Below are 15,169 nucleotides of genomic sequence, written 5' to 3' on the forward strand. Positions count from 1 at the left end.
TTCTCAAACAACTACAGATAGATCTACCACACAAACCAGCAATTCCACTGCTGGGTATATATCCAAAGGAATGGAGATCATCGTGTTGAAGGAATACCTGCACTCCGATGTTCATCACAGCTCTATTTACAATAGAGCTGCAGGTGGGCGCTAGACTCGGTCCATACCGGGGGATACAAAGGTGAACAAGTCCCGAGAAAGATCTACACAGTGCTACAAAGGCACCCAGAGCGACCGGTCGTCTGTGCCTACCAGAAACCTGGTAGACTTCCTGGGCGAGGTGGTGCCGAGCAGGGTCTTGAAGGCCCAGCTGATAGACGAGGGTTGCAGAAGACACGTCCCAGCCCAGCCCAGTGCGCACAGAGCGGGGAGACGTGCGGCCAGGGAGGCGGAGACTCGACAGGAACCACACACCCTGTGGGGTCGCCACTGCACGATCCAACAGCCCGGGCCAGAGCACACGGAACAGGGAGAAGTCCTGCATGGGAAGTGAAAGCTCAACAGAGATCACACACCCTGTGGTACGTGATCCAGCAGCCCAGCAGAGTCCAAGCTGACCAGAAAGGTGGCTCCCCGGAGAAGCCCAAGACCCTAGGCAACCATACACACAAGGCACTAGAGGCCAACTGAGCAGTCACGGAGGTAGCCATACCAAATTGGCAACCACAGCAACATCTTAGTTAGTCAATAGTCTCAAACCGCTGGACTGTGAAACCCCCTGCCACAATGAATAAACATGAAAAAAAAGATACCAGAAATACAAAAAATCAAGAAAGTACACCACCAAAAGTTAATAAATCTCAAACTCTAGATCCTATAGAACAAGAAGCCCTTGAAATGACTGACAAGGAATTTCGAGTGATAATTCTAAGGAAACTGAATGAGATACAAGAAAACTCAGCTAGACATCATGATGAAATGAGGAAAAGTATACAGGATCTGAAAGAGGAAATGTACAAAGAAATCAATGTCCTGAAAAAAAATGTAGCGGAACTTGCTGAACCGAAGAAGTTATTCAGCGAAATAAAAAACACAATGGAGAGTTCAACCAGCAGGCTTGTCGAAGTTGAAGAGAGAACCTCTGAACTTGAAGATGGGCTGTTTGAAATAACACAAGCAGACAAAAAAAAGAAAAAAGAATCAAAGACATTGACGAAAATCTAGAGAGATATCAGACAACCTTAAACGCTCAAATATCCGAGTCATGGGGATTCCAGAAGGGGAGGAAAATGGAGATTCCATTGAAAACATATTCAACAAAATAGTGGCAGAAAACTTCCCAGGTATAGGAAAAATCACAGATCTTCAGATCCAGGAAGCTCAATGATCTCCAAACGTATTCAACCCAAAAAGGCCTTCTCCAAGACATGTCATAGTCAAATTGGCAAAACTCAGAGACAAAGAGAGAATCTTAAAAGCTGCAAGAGAGAAGCGTCAAATCACCTATAAGGGAGCCCCAATCAGGCTAACATCAGACTTTTCATCACAAACCCTAAAAGCGAGAAAGGAATGGGATGATATATTCAAAATACTAAAAGACAAAGATTGCCAGCCAAGAATACTCTACCCTGCAAGGCTATCCTTCCGAAATGAAGGGCAAATAGTATATTTCGCAGACAAACCAAAACTGCGGGAGTTCACTACCACACGACCACCCTTACAAGAAATCCTCAAGGGAGTACTGGGTTTGGTTCCTGAAAAATAGCTACCACTGCCATAAAAACCCAAGAAAAATCAAAACCCACTAGTATAATAAAAATGGCATTCATGAAGAGAAAACAAACAAACAAAAAGGTATCTACAACCTAAGGAACCAACAAACACAGAAAACAAACAGTAAATCAGAAAACAAGGAACAAAAGACACCTAAGACAACCAAACAACCAATAAAATACTAGGAATAAATCAACACCTTTCAATAACAACTCTTAATGTAAAAGGCTTAAATTCGCCAATCAAAAGACACAGACTGGCTGACTGGATCAAAAAGGAGGACCCAACTATATGCTGCCTACAAGAGACCCACCTCACCCATAAAGACTCACATAGACTAAGAGTGAAAGGATGGAAAAAGATTTACCATGCAAACAGAAAAGAAAAACGAGCTGGAGTAGCTATTCTTATATTTGATAAAATAGACTTTAAACTAAAAACCATAAAAAGAGACAATTAGGGACACTACTTAATGATAAAAGGACTGATGCATCAAGAAGACATAACAATCATAAATATGTACACACCCAATGTTGGAGGAGCCAGGTTTATAAAACAAACTCTATTAGACCTAAAGAAGGAAATAGAAACTAATACCATAATAACAGGGGACCTGAACACCCCACTGTCAATATTAGACAAATCATCTAGGCAAAGAATCAGTAGAGAAACACAAGATCTAAACAAGACTCTAGACCAATTGGAATTGGCAGATATCTACAGAACATTCCATCCAACAACCTCAGAATATTCATTCTTCTCATCAGCACATGGATCATTCTCCAGGATAGATCACATATTAGGTCACATATCAAGTCTCAATAAATTGAAAAAAATTGGAATTATCCCATGTATTTTCTCAGACCACAATGGATTAAAACTAGAAATTATTAACAAATGAAACTCTGGAAACTATACAAACACATGGAAATTAAACAGCATTCTACTTAATGACATATGGGTCCAAGAAGAAATCAAGCAGGAAATCAAAATATTTATTGAAACTAATGAAAATAATGATACATCATACCAAAACCTGTGGGATACTGCAAAAGCAGTATTAAGGGGGAAATTTATTGCATTAAGTGCTCACCTCAGAAGAATGGAAAGATGGCAAATGAACAACCTAACACTTCACCTTAAAGAACTAGAAAAACAAGAACAATCCAAACCTAAAGTTAGCAGACAGAAAGAAATCATTAAGATCAGAGCAGAACTGAATGAAATTGAAACCAAAAAAACAATTCAAAAGATCAATGAATCAAAAAGTTGGTTTTTTGAAAAGATAAATAAAATTGACAAACCATTAGCATGGCTAACAAAAAACAGAAGAGAGAAGACTCAATTAACAAAAATTAGAAATGAAAAAGGCGATATTACAACTGATTCATCTGAAATACAAGGAATCATTCGAGACTACTATAAACAACTATACGCCAACAAATTTGAAAATCGGGATGGCCGTTTCTTAGGGCTGTAGGAGAGGGTGCCTGGGTTCAAATTCCCAGTTCGGGTTCTTTCCTGTTGTTTGACGCTGGGAAAATAAATTATTTACCTATCAATGCTCTCATCTGTAAAATAGGAATAAAACAGTATTATCTGTTATGAGGATTAAGCTAATTAATGCATATAAAGCCTATAGAATAGTATCTGGCACTCAACATGTTAACAAATTATTATTCATTCATCAGGTCTCATCCTATCTCCCGTTTATTCTACAAATATTTAAACATTTGCTCAGCAGAAAAAAAAATGCTAACGAGCCAAGGACGTCTGTTCTCCAAAGGGGCAGAAACGACACACAGCATGCTAATCTCACGGTGAGACGATGTTAACCAGGAGCCAAGGGTCAACTCCCTCCCTCCCTGGGGCCCTCTCTGAGAAATCAGGGCTGAGGAAGGACAAAGGGCTCGAAGATATCACGACTGTGTCTCTGGTCCAGGACAAATCAGAGTGGACATCCCCAGGCACCAGCTGGAGGTGAGACACACTCCTACCTTAAAAAAAAAAAAAAAAAAAGAGTGAGAGGGAGAGGGAGAGTGCAGGCATCATTAGGGCTCAAACAAGGGCCAGCGGCGCCGCAGCTGGAGCTCGGAATCTGCCTCTGGCTAACGAAGCTTCCAGGGACTGAGCGCTTCTTGGGGAAAAATAACAAATCGGCAACACCAGGCCACCTTTTAGCATGTGCCAAGACCGATCTCTAAGCATTTTCCCACGTATTTATTTCACGTAGGCCCCACAAGACTCCTACTAGGTAGGTACTATATTAAACCCACTTGAGGGCTGCAGTTAGCGGAGCTGCTCAGGGCTCAGCCTTGTAACACCAAGGTCACGGTTCCGATCCTCCTACCGACCAGCCGCCCAAAAAATAAACAAACCCACTTTACAGAAGAGGAGCGGAGAAATGAAAAAATTCTACCAAGATTATATCCCTAGAAAGCGGCAGAGCACATGGAAGGTGGGAGAAGCGAGGGAACTCGAGTGCCCGGGAGACCCTCAAACGGACCTGGGGACTCGCGAACCGCCCTAAAAGCTAAGGGCACGCAAACCGTCGTCCCCGCCCTCCGCGGCTTCTCCTCCCCGAGGGCGAGGGCTGGCACCTGCTGGTCCCACGCCAGGACAGGAAAGCTCGCAGTAGACGCGGGAATTTGGCGTTGACTCGCCTCCCAGAGGGGACTGATAACCGCCTCGCCCTCCTGCAGCAGAAGCCCTCAGCGCTGTACACAGCTCCTGGACTACACTTCCCAGAATCCCGAAGAGGAACACGGCTGCAGCCCCTCCCTCCTAGAGCGGAAGCGGTTCTGACTACCCGGCGCTCCTGGACCACACTTCCCAGAGTCCACGGCAAGGTAACGCTAGGGTGCCTACTCCTCACCCCCCTTTTAAAAAAAATATAGCCGGGTTCAGTTCAGAGTTCTCAGGAGCTATTAGCGACTGCTGCCTTCTGTGCTCATGTGTCAGAACTAGATCTTTCTAACCATAAGCTATAAGACTGGCAAGAGGTCTTATGGTAAGAGGTCAAAAGGCTGTCAAACATTCCCTACTTGGAATTTCTAAACTTGGGTTCCAGCCCTCCAAAGTTTCTGGGTTTTTTTGGAGCCCCATACTGGCCAGCCACCAAAAAAAAAAAAAAAAAAAAAGGAACGGGAAAAAAAAGAAAAAACCCTCAAATTTCTCAGTTTTAGAAAGAGTATGTGCTAGGTCCTTCTCTGGGCTTTGCAAACAACATGAATGCTTAGCAAAGCCATTTGCAACTCCATCTTAGCCTTCACTTTTCGCTTATACTGAACCAAAGGTCAGTCAGAGGTGAAAGCTTGGGGTCTTCTTGGTCATTTCTGAGAATGTGTCCTCTTCTGAGTATGTGCACAACTTTCTAAATTTCCCAGTATATGTGAAGAATTTTTTGATGCCCTACTTCCTCACAGAACCTCTCTCCCCAGCTTTTCTTCCCAGGCTTTCAGCCTATTGTTTGCCTCAACTGCAATCTCTTGCCTTAAGCAGCAATGGGTTGTTCATTTGCCTTTCAATGTTTTTGAGAAATGTACTCCATTAACCACTTTTCCACCATGAAAGAGTTTCAGGGTAGGTGGAGCAAAATCAAGCACCTTGCATTAGTCCTTCGGGTCGGGTAGCCCTCAGACAATGAAAAACAAATAAACACAATTCTTTGAGAGCAGGGTTTGCTTCACTTATTCTGGAGCCCAGGGATCAGTGCTCTACACTGGGAATGTAGGTTGTCACCTTCAAGACCACCATTGAGGTGAGGAGGAGAGTCAATCAACAGCAAGTGGAAATGCCACAAAGTTCCCCTGCTATTTTTAAGGTTTTTTTTCTCTATTCAGTATTCTCTGGGTTGCTGTAAACATTTGATTATTTTTCTTACTTCTGATGAAGTTTATTCTGACAGTTTTTAATCATTTTTTGTTGTCATTGTTTCTGTGGAGGGATGGGCCCTTGGAGCTACCTACTCCATCGTTTCACTGATATCACTCTGCCATTCTTAGAGCAGTTTAACATTAATGAGTTTAAAATGGGAATATTTTCAAGTACAGTTGCAGTGGAATGGGAAGCAGAATGTAGCGATAACTGCTGTAGTTCAAAACCATATAAGAGGTCTCTGTAATCCCTGGGGTGGAGGGGAGGTGGAGACAACGGGGTGAGGGGAAACGCAGGCTTGGATAAGTGAGCTAGTGCTGGGGAGAAGAAAATGAACTAAAGTCCACGATATGAACAGCAAGTTAGTTGTGATAATGGAATTCGGGGAAAAGAAACTATGTCTGCACTGTTGCTCATTGTGAAGGCTGGGGTTATTGGGCCTTGAAGGCTTTCACTCTGGATGAAAGCAGGACTAGGGAAACAGGCCTTCCTGAAAAATAGTGGATCGGGGTGAAAAAAGAGAAAAACTACTGATGAGAATAAAAGGCATAGTAACCCCTCAGGGATAAAAATACCATCCTGAGTAGCAGCAGATCAGACTTACGCGGCCTGTGTACTGGGTCTTCCTTAGGTTTCAGCTGTGTTGTTAAAAGTGTGTTAAATATTTGCTTTTCCAACGGGAAGTCAACACACAGAGGCTGGTTAACAATGTTGTTTCTGTAGGGTAATGCTATAAAAAAGTGTAACAATCTAAATTTGTGTAAATATAAAAATATGCATGTTTATCTGTCTACATGTTTTATAAAGGAGGGAATACTGAGACTCTAATCAAATAATTAAACTGTTCAAATGGAAAAATAAGCTCCGCTAATGCAATTTTGGGAAAATTGCTTTTTTTGAAAAAAGTTTTTCTATACCAGGTAATATAGTCACATGGTTCAAAATTAAAATGATATAAACAATGTACATCAAGAACTCTTATCCCATCCTGACCCCAGGTTTGCCTGTGCTGAATATCCATGCACCACATGTAATATTTTTGTTAGTTTTTTGGGTATGCTTCCAGTGGCTCTTCATGCACATAAAACAAATTCAAGAAGTATATATTCACTTAAATTAAAACTCAATTTTAAAGCTTTAATAATGCATACTATTTTATGTAAAAGTATGAGTTATTTTTCTGAATTGTCTAGTTGTGAGTTAAAGTACAAGGATTTGAATATCAATGAATTACTGAAATACAAAATTTAACCAAAGACAAAGGGTATATAAATGAGGCTCTTCTAATGTGTTAAAATATATACCCATCAGTCCTTTGATTCATTACATAAAGAGCCTAATTAGTAAGGAACAAGAGTGTCTAAGTGAATGAGTATTTTTCTGTGGATTTTCCACAGCTGTATGTGTATTTCTTAAAATAACAAAATGGCTTAAAAAACACACCTAAGCACATCATATTCAAACTGCAGGAAATTCAAAATAAAAAGAAAGGTTTGAAGGAAGCCAAAGGGGAACAAAAGACACAATACATACAAAGGAACAAAGGTGAGAATTACAGGACTCTTCTCATCAGAAACTATGCAAACTTGGACTGGCCGGTTAACTCAGTTGGTTAGAGTGCAGTGTTAAAATACCAAGGTCAAGGGTTTGGATCCCCATACAGCCAGCTGCCAACCCCTCCCCAAAAACAAAAAACAAAAAGACCAAAAAACAACAAAACTATGCAAACCAGAAGACAATGAAGTATCTAAAGAAAAAAGAAAATTGTCACCCCAGAATTCCATACTCAGCAAATATACCACTCAAAAATGAATGCACAATGAAGACAGACTTCTTAAGACAAACAAAAACTTACAGAATTCATTAGCAGCAGACCAGCATTATAAGAAATATTAAAGGAAGTTCTTCAGGCAGAAGGAATACGATACCATACAGAAATATGGAACTACATACAAAGAAATGCAGATTTCCAGAAGCAGTTAAAAAATTTTTTATTTTTAATTGCTCTGAAAGATAATCGATTCACTAAAGCAAAAAGAGTAGCAGTGTATTGTGGCTTTATAGCATATGCAAAAGAAAAATGAAAATAATTTCACAAAAGTTTGGAGGAAGGAATTGGGGATACATGGTTGTATAAGTAGTATATGTTATTTGAAGACATTGTGATTAATTAAAGATGTATACTGTAAATCTTACAAAACATATATTGTAAATCCATATTATGTTCACCTCTGATCCCAGAGGTATAAATAATAGGCCAACTGTGAACATAATATGGAATTATAAAAAGTGTTCACACTAGTCAGCAAAAAGGCATAAGAAGAGAAAAAGAAAAAACAAAAGGAAACTAAAATATAGATTTATATCTGACCATATTAACAACTACGTGAAATGTAAATGACATAATACACCAATTACAAGACAGAAATAGTCAGATTAGAGAATAAAGCAACAATAATCAAAATAAAGCTGAAGTGGATATATTAATAGCAGGCAAATACTTATAAAAACCTGGAGGTGGATTTTCAAAGCAAAGTAGACATCAAAACAAGAAATATTACCAAGGAAAAGAGGAATATTAAATAATAACAAAGAGGCAATTTCACCAAAAAGACATAAAATTAAATGTGTATGTACAAAACAACGCAGCTTCAAAATACATAAAGCAAAAAACTGAAAAGACTGAAAAACTAAACACAATTATTGTTGGAGACTTCACTCTCATTAATCAATAGAACAAGTAGAAAGAACACCAATAAGGATATAGAAGACCTCAACAACAGTGCTGATGAACGTCACTGAACTGACATTATAGAATGCCCTACTCGAAACAGCAGAATACACTTTATTTTCAAGGGCACATGGAACGTACACCAAGATGGATTATATTCTGGGCCATATAACCAACTGCAACCAATTTAAAAGAATTGAAACCACACAAAGTACATTCTCAGACCACAACAAAATTAAATGAGAATCAATAACAAAAAGCTCTCAGGAAAATACCCAAATATCTATAAATTAAATAATTCATGAGTCAAAAAAGGAAGTCACAGGGGGAAATGAAAAATAATTTAAATCAAATCAGAATAAAGACAACGTATTAGAACTTGTGGAATGCAGCTGAGACAGCATTTAGAGGGAAATTTAGAGCACTTATACTAGAAGAGAAGAAGTATTGGAGTGAGCAGGACTGAAGCCATGTTGGGACCTAAAGCTGCCTGGGCTGCAGAGGGGGGGGGGATTTTAAAAGGACAGTTTTTTTCTCTCCACTCTTGCTTCCCCTCCCCTGACTTTCTTATCTCGCTCGCTCGCTAAGTAGGAATACAAGGCCGAGAAGATAATTAGCACTTTGCAAGCTAACAGTTCTTTCTTTGAGATTTGTAGAGTTTTGAGAAATGATCAAGGCCAAATGACTGAAGCTGACCTTGGGCACCAGCCAAGTACACTGGCACAAATCAAAATCTTGCAGGGTCCTGAGATAACAGCAAAGATGAGAACAGAATCCAGATGAGGCCTTGGCGAGACCTTTTACCTGGCTCACAGACACAGACCCCTTGTAACTCACATCTCCTGCTTTTCACCTCCCACATTCCATTCCCTCAACCCTCCCTTAAAAAGCCCCTCAGTAAATGTAAATCTTTGAGATGGGATAGCCTACCATCTCCTGCAGCTGAATACATCTGCTTTTCTAACACCAACCATTTGACTTCTGAGTTTTTTTTTTCTTTCCTTTTCAAAGGGGCGGGCAGCCAGACCTGAGTCCAGTAACAGAACAGAAGGATCTTAAGTCAATTATCTAAGCTCCTACCTTAAGAAACCAAAAGAGAGAGAGAGAGAGAGAAAGTTAAACCCAAAGCAAGCAGAAGGAAGAAAATAATAAAGATGAAGGCAGAAATCAAAGAAACTGAAAGGAGAAAAATAGTGAAAAATGAATAAACTGAAAAGAACAAGAGAAACAAGATAAAGCAGAAATTACCAACTGCAGGACTGAGAGGACATAACTACAGATTCTAACAACATTAAAATGCTAAGAGGAGAATATGATGAATGACTTTATGCCATGTGTGACAACTTAAGTGGAATGGAAGAATTCCTTAAAAGACACAAACTCCCAAAACTCATTCAAGAAGAAACAAACTAAATATTCCTATATCTATTAATGACACCAAATTCAGGTTTAAAAATCTTCCAAAACAACCCTAACACCGCCACTAGACATAGACCTCTTATATCTACCAAGTATATAAGGAAAAAAATACCAATCTACACAAACATTTTGAGAGAACAGAAGAGACAACACTTCCCAACTTTATGAGGGCAGCATTATTTTGTTACCAAACTGAGATAAAGACATTACACGAAGAAAGAAGACCAATATCCCTCATAAACATAGATGCAAAATTCCTCACAAGTACTATCAAGTAGAGCATATGAAAAGAATAATATATAAAAAGAATAATACATCATGATCAAGTGGGTTTTTCTCAGAAATACAGTGTTGTTCCAACATTTGAAAATGAACGTAATTCACCATATTAATAGACTAAGGAAGAAAAACTATTCAACAGTATTAATAGAATCCATTTATGATGAAAAACTTTCAGCAAACTAGGGATAGAAAGGATTTTTCTCGACTTCATAAAAGGTATCTACAAAAACCCACAGTTAATAAAACACTTAAAAGACTAAATGATGGGCTGGCCGGTTAGCTCACTTGGTTAGAGCATGGAGCTAATAACACCAGGGTCAAGGGTTCAGATCCCCTACTGGCCAGCCACTGAAAAAAAATAAATAAATAAAAGAAAGCAAAGAAAAAGACTAAATACTTTCCCCTAAGCTCAAGAAAAAGACAAGGATGGATGTCTGCTCTTAACACTCCCATTCATCAACTGTCTGGAAGGTCCAGACAGTACAATAAGGAAGCAAGCAAACAAAAACCAGGTTGGAAAAGAAGAAATAACTGTCGGCATTTACAGATGACACGATTATAAAAAATCTATGTAAAATGTACCAGAATAAGTGAGTTTATAAAGGTCTTGAGGTGCAGTGTTAACATACAATGTTAATATAAATAAGTTGCATTTTTATATACTGTAAGGAACAAATAGAAACTTACAATAGGACAAAAACTTCAGGAAAAATTTAAATATAGATCTAACAAAACACATGCACTATCTGTGTAACTAAAAATCACTGATGAAATAAAAGACCTAAATAAACAGAGAGAGATATGCCATGTCCATGAATTGGAAGACTCAAAATAAGATGCCCAATCTCCCAACATACTTCCCATCAAAAGCCCTAAAATACTTTTTTTCTTTTAATCAGCAAGATGATTCTTCAACTTATATGGAAAAGCAAAAGAACTAGAATAACTAAAGCAATTTTGAAAAAGCAAAGTTGAAGGACTCATGCTACCTGATTTAGAAATTTATTATAAAGTAACAGTAATCAAGAACAAGTAGTACTGGTGAAAGGGTAGACACATAAAGATCAGTGGGACAGAATGAAGAGGTTAGAAGTAGAAACACTCATATAAGATCAATTGATTTTTGACACAAGTGCCAGGTCAATTCAATGGAGAAAGGATACTCTTTTGAACAAATGGTGTTGGAATAACTGACATCTGTATTTTTAAATATCTTAAAGTACATATCTTGTACCATACACAAATAATAATTCAAAATGATCATACAACTAAATGTAAAAACTAAGCTTACAAAACTGGAAGAAAACATAGGAGAAAATTTTTGTGACCCTGGATTAGGCAAAAATTTCTTAAATATGACACCAAGAACATAATACATTTTTTAAAAATCTGATAAATTAAAGTTCATAAAAATTTTAAACTTCTGCTTAAGCAAAGACTGAGTGAAAACCTTTGCAAATCACATACCTGATAAAGGACTTGTATCAAGAATATACAATGAACCTACAAAACTCAGTAATCAGAAAACAAGCAACCAAATAAAAAATGGGCAAAGTATTTGAACAAACTTTATCAAGGATTAGGTACTGGAAAATAAGAACATGAAAATCATGTGTTTAGGGAATGCAAATTAAAATCACAATGAGATACTACTACTCTAGGATGGCTAAAATTAAAAATACTGACCATTACAAGTGTTGAAAACGATGTGAAAGAAACTCATACACTGCTGGTGGGAATGTAAAATAGTACCACCACTCTGGAAAACAATATGGCAGTTTCTCAAAAAGTTCAAAAAGTTTGTGGAAGAGGAAGTGACAAAAGTTTGGAGCGATGGATATGCTAAGTACCCTGATAAGACCTTTGCACGCTGTATGAATGTACCCAAATATCATATTGTTCTCCAGAAGTATATACAATTATCATAGGTCACATAAGAAAAATAAATTTGGAAAAAAAAAGAGAGAGAAGAAAAGAGAATAGTAGTTACCAGAGGAAGAGAAGAGGGAGTTGGTGGAAAGGTTGGTAGACTGGTACAAAGTTGCAAAGTTACAGTCAGATAGGAAGAATAAGTTCTGGTGCTCTAGGGTGACAATAGCTTAGAATACTGTATTGTATAGTTCGAGACAGCCATAAAAGAGCATCTAGAATGTTACAACCACAAAGAAATAATAAATGTTTACAGGACAGACATGCTAAGTCTTCTGATCAGATCATTATACAATATAAGCATGTATTGAAACAACAAACTGTATCCTATAAACATGTACAATGAAAAAAAAATTAGCCTTGTATACCTACCATATGATTCAGCTATTCCTAAATTACTTATCCCAGAGGAAAAATATACATTTATACATATATATATAAGATAGATAGATAGATAGATAGATAGATAGATAGATAGATAGATAGATAGATAGATAGATAGACTATAGACTATACATACACACTAGATTACTTCAAAAAGTTCATGGAAAATGAAATTCAAAGATAATACTAATCTTTCTATGAGCTTTTTAAAGACCCCTCATATGTATCCATACAAAGACTTGTATACAAATAATTGTTCATAGCATGTTTATTTGTAATAGCCAAAGCTTAAAAACAACCCAAATGTCCATCATCAGGTGAATGGATTTTTTTAAAGTTGTGGTATATCACACAATTCACATCCTACTCAGCAATGAAGAATGAACTTGAAACATATAAAAAGAATGAATCTCTTCAAGAAGTCAGAAGAAAAAAAAAAAGACTATATGCTCTATGGTTTCATTTGTTAGAATTCAAGAAAATGCAAACTAATCTCTAGTGACAGCGGATCAGTGGTTGCCTGGGGATGGGAGAAGAACAGGATGGAGATATTAAAAAGGAATAGGAGGTGACTGGGGAATTATGGATATGTCTGCTATCTTGACTGTGGTGATGACTTCAAGAATACACACACATCAAAAACTTAAAAATTGAACATCTTAAATATGTACATCTTATTCTACGTCAATTATACCTCAAAAATTAAAAGGGGGTGGGCAACCAGAAGGGATGTGGGACTGAATTGCAAAGAAGTTTAGCAACTTAGAATTTTCATGTGGATGGCTACCATAAAAGCTGCATATTTTTAAAGAAACCTGATTTTCCAGAGAATTACCAACTAAAGAGTTTTGAATAAGTCCTTTAAAAAAGGATTCTTTGCCCAAGTGGATTGCAAAATTAGCGGGGAGAGGTGCATTCAGTTAGGTTAAAACTGCCATGTTAAAGCTTCAACCATGCCTGTTCTTTTTAAAGTTTAAGTTAATTTTCAGAATTGGCTCTTCAGTCATCAAACAAAAGAAAGATTTGAAAATTAATGGCATCAGTGAGGTCACAAATGCAATCAAGGAAATAGGGAATACAGAACATGCTCTCTAGACTACTGATTTATTACAGCAAAACCCTGAGTAGAAATGGAGCAAAAGGCTTCCTAGGCAAATTTTTCTATGTATTTTCCATTCTTACATTTGTACTTCATTTGTGTGGGAAAGGGTGCATGCTCTACAAAATGTAATTTTAGGGGTTCTGGTCTTAAAATTTAATTCATGCAGATGGCAGTTCAGAGTAGTTTTAAGTAAGTCAGACAGACCTGAGTTCTAACTCTGGTTATGCCATTAACTACCTGCTGTCTCGAGGAAGGTATTTATCCCCATAAACCCTAAATTTTCTTACATGTAAAAATGGAGAAATAAATAACATTTATTAATATTACTACAGATTACACATTAACACATATCACATTACTTCATATATCAATAATAGAATTTTATATAAAAAATGTGGCTGTTTTCTGATGTCAATTCGAGCATTTTTTAAACCTGAAGAATTTGAGCAGTGCCAAATTGAGATGATAAATATTTGTATTATCATGTATTACATATGTATCTCAGAAGCAAGGGTTTCTAAGAAACTGAAATTTGTTTAGAACAAGGGATGGCAAGCTTCCTATAAAAAGCCAGACAGTAAATGTTTCAGGCTTTATTGGCCACATATGGTAGCATATTCTTTCCTTTTTCTCACATCTCTTAAAAAATGTAAAATCTCAGCTCTCAGACTACAAAAATAGAATATAGCCTGGATTTGGCTGGCAGGCTACATTTTACTAATCCTTGGCTTAGACATTTATAATAATATAAATTATTATTCAGAATTGGCTCTTCAATCATCAAAAGATTTAAAAATTAATGGCATCCAGTATAGTAAGAATGACACCTATGTTGAAAATAATAGTTAACACTATACAGCTTTTATTATATGCCAGGCATATAGTTTTAACCCTTACAACAGAACTAAGAGATACTGTCATCATCAACATTGAAGACAACAGCAAATTGAGGAACAGAGGTTAAGCATCTTGTCTGAGTTTACCCAACTAGCAAATGGTTGAAATGAATCAGAAGTCTAATTCTAGAGTCTGGTGTTAAACATGACACTATACTGCTTGGTAACCAATATTCTGGTTTGGTCTCTGTAACATGTTTCTCCTAAAGTGCCTTGGTCCTCTCAAGAAGCAATGAGGGGAGGAGGCCCTTGATGATCTGAGAACTTTGTTAAATTCCCTCTGAGAAGTATGAGGGGAGACTGAGAGGTAAATAGTACATGAAATAAAGCAGTACTGATCAATGGCATTAGTTGTACCTACAGGTGAGAGCGCCCCAACTACACTTCAAAAGGTACCTCGCCTTCACATTAGCTGTACTATATCTGCAAAGAAACATTAATTGCAGGGTTCTCACCTGGATACACCTATCTTTGGATTTTTCTATCAGCTACTTCTCTTCGTGGTCCTCCTGGGATATTTTATTTGATTTAAAGGGTCAATGCCCTGACAATAAGGGCCATTCAAAAATCATCTCTGGCACTAGTGGTCCAATTCTCCATTCTCTTTCCTTGGACAACTAAACCCTGCAGTTCTAGCTGGGTGCATGTCCACATTCCCCAGTAAATATATGAATGATATTGGGAGCCAAATGTATGATTCCTGGAGAATGAAGATGCAATACGGAATGGAGGAAGGCTAGAACACTATGAAGTTGATGTAAGAATTCCTTTCCTTCCTATCTATCATCTCTATCATTCCCATTCCCCTAGTAGTAAAAGAGCACATCTATTACCCAG

Source organism: Cynocephalus volans, chromosome 10 (genome assembly GCF_027409185.1).
Source record: "Cynocephalus volans isolate mCynVol1 chromosome 10, mCynVol1.pri, whole genome shotgun sequence".
Lineage (NCBI taxonomy): Eukaryota > Metazoa > Chordata > Mammalia > Dermoptera > Cynocephalidae > Cynocephalus > Cynocephalus volans.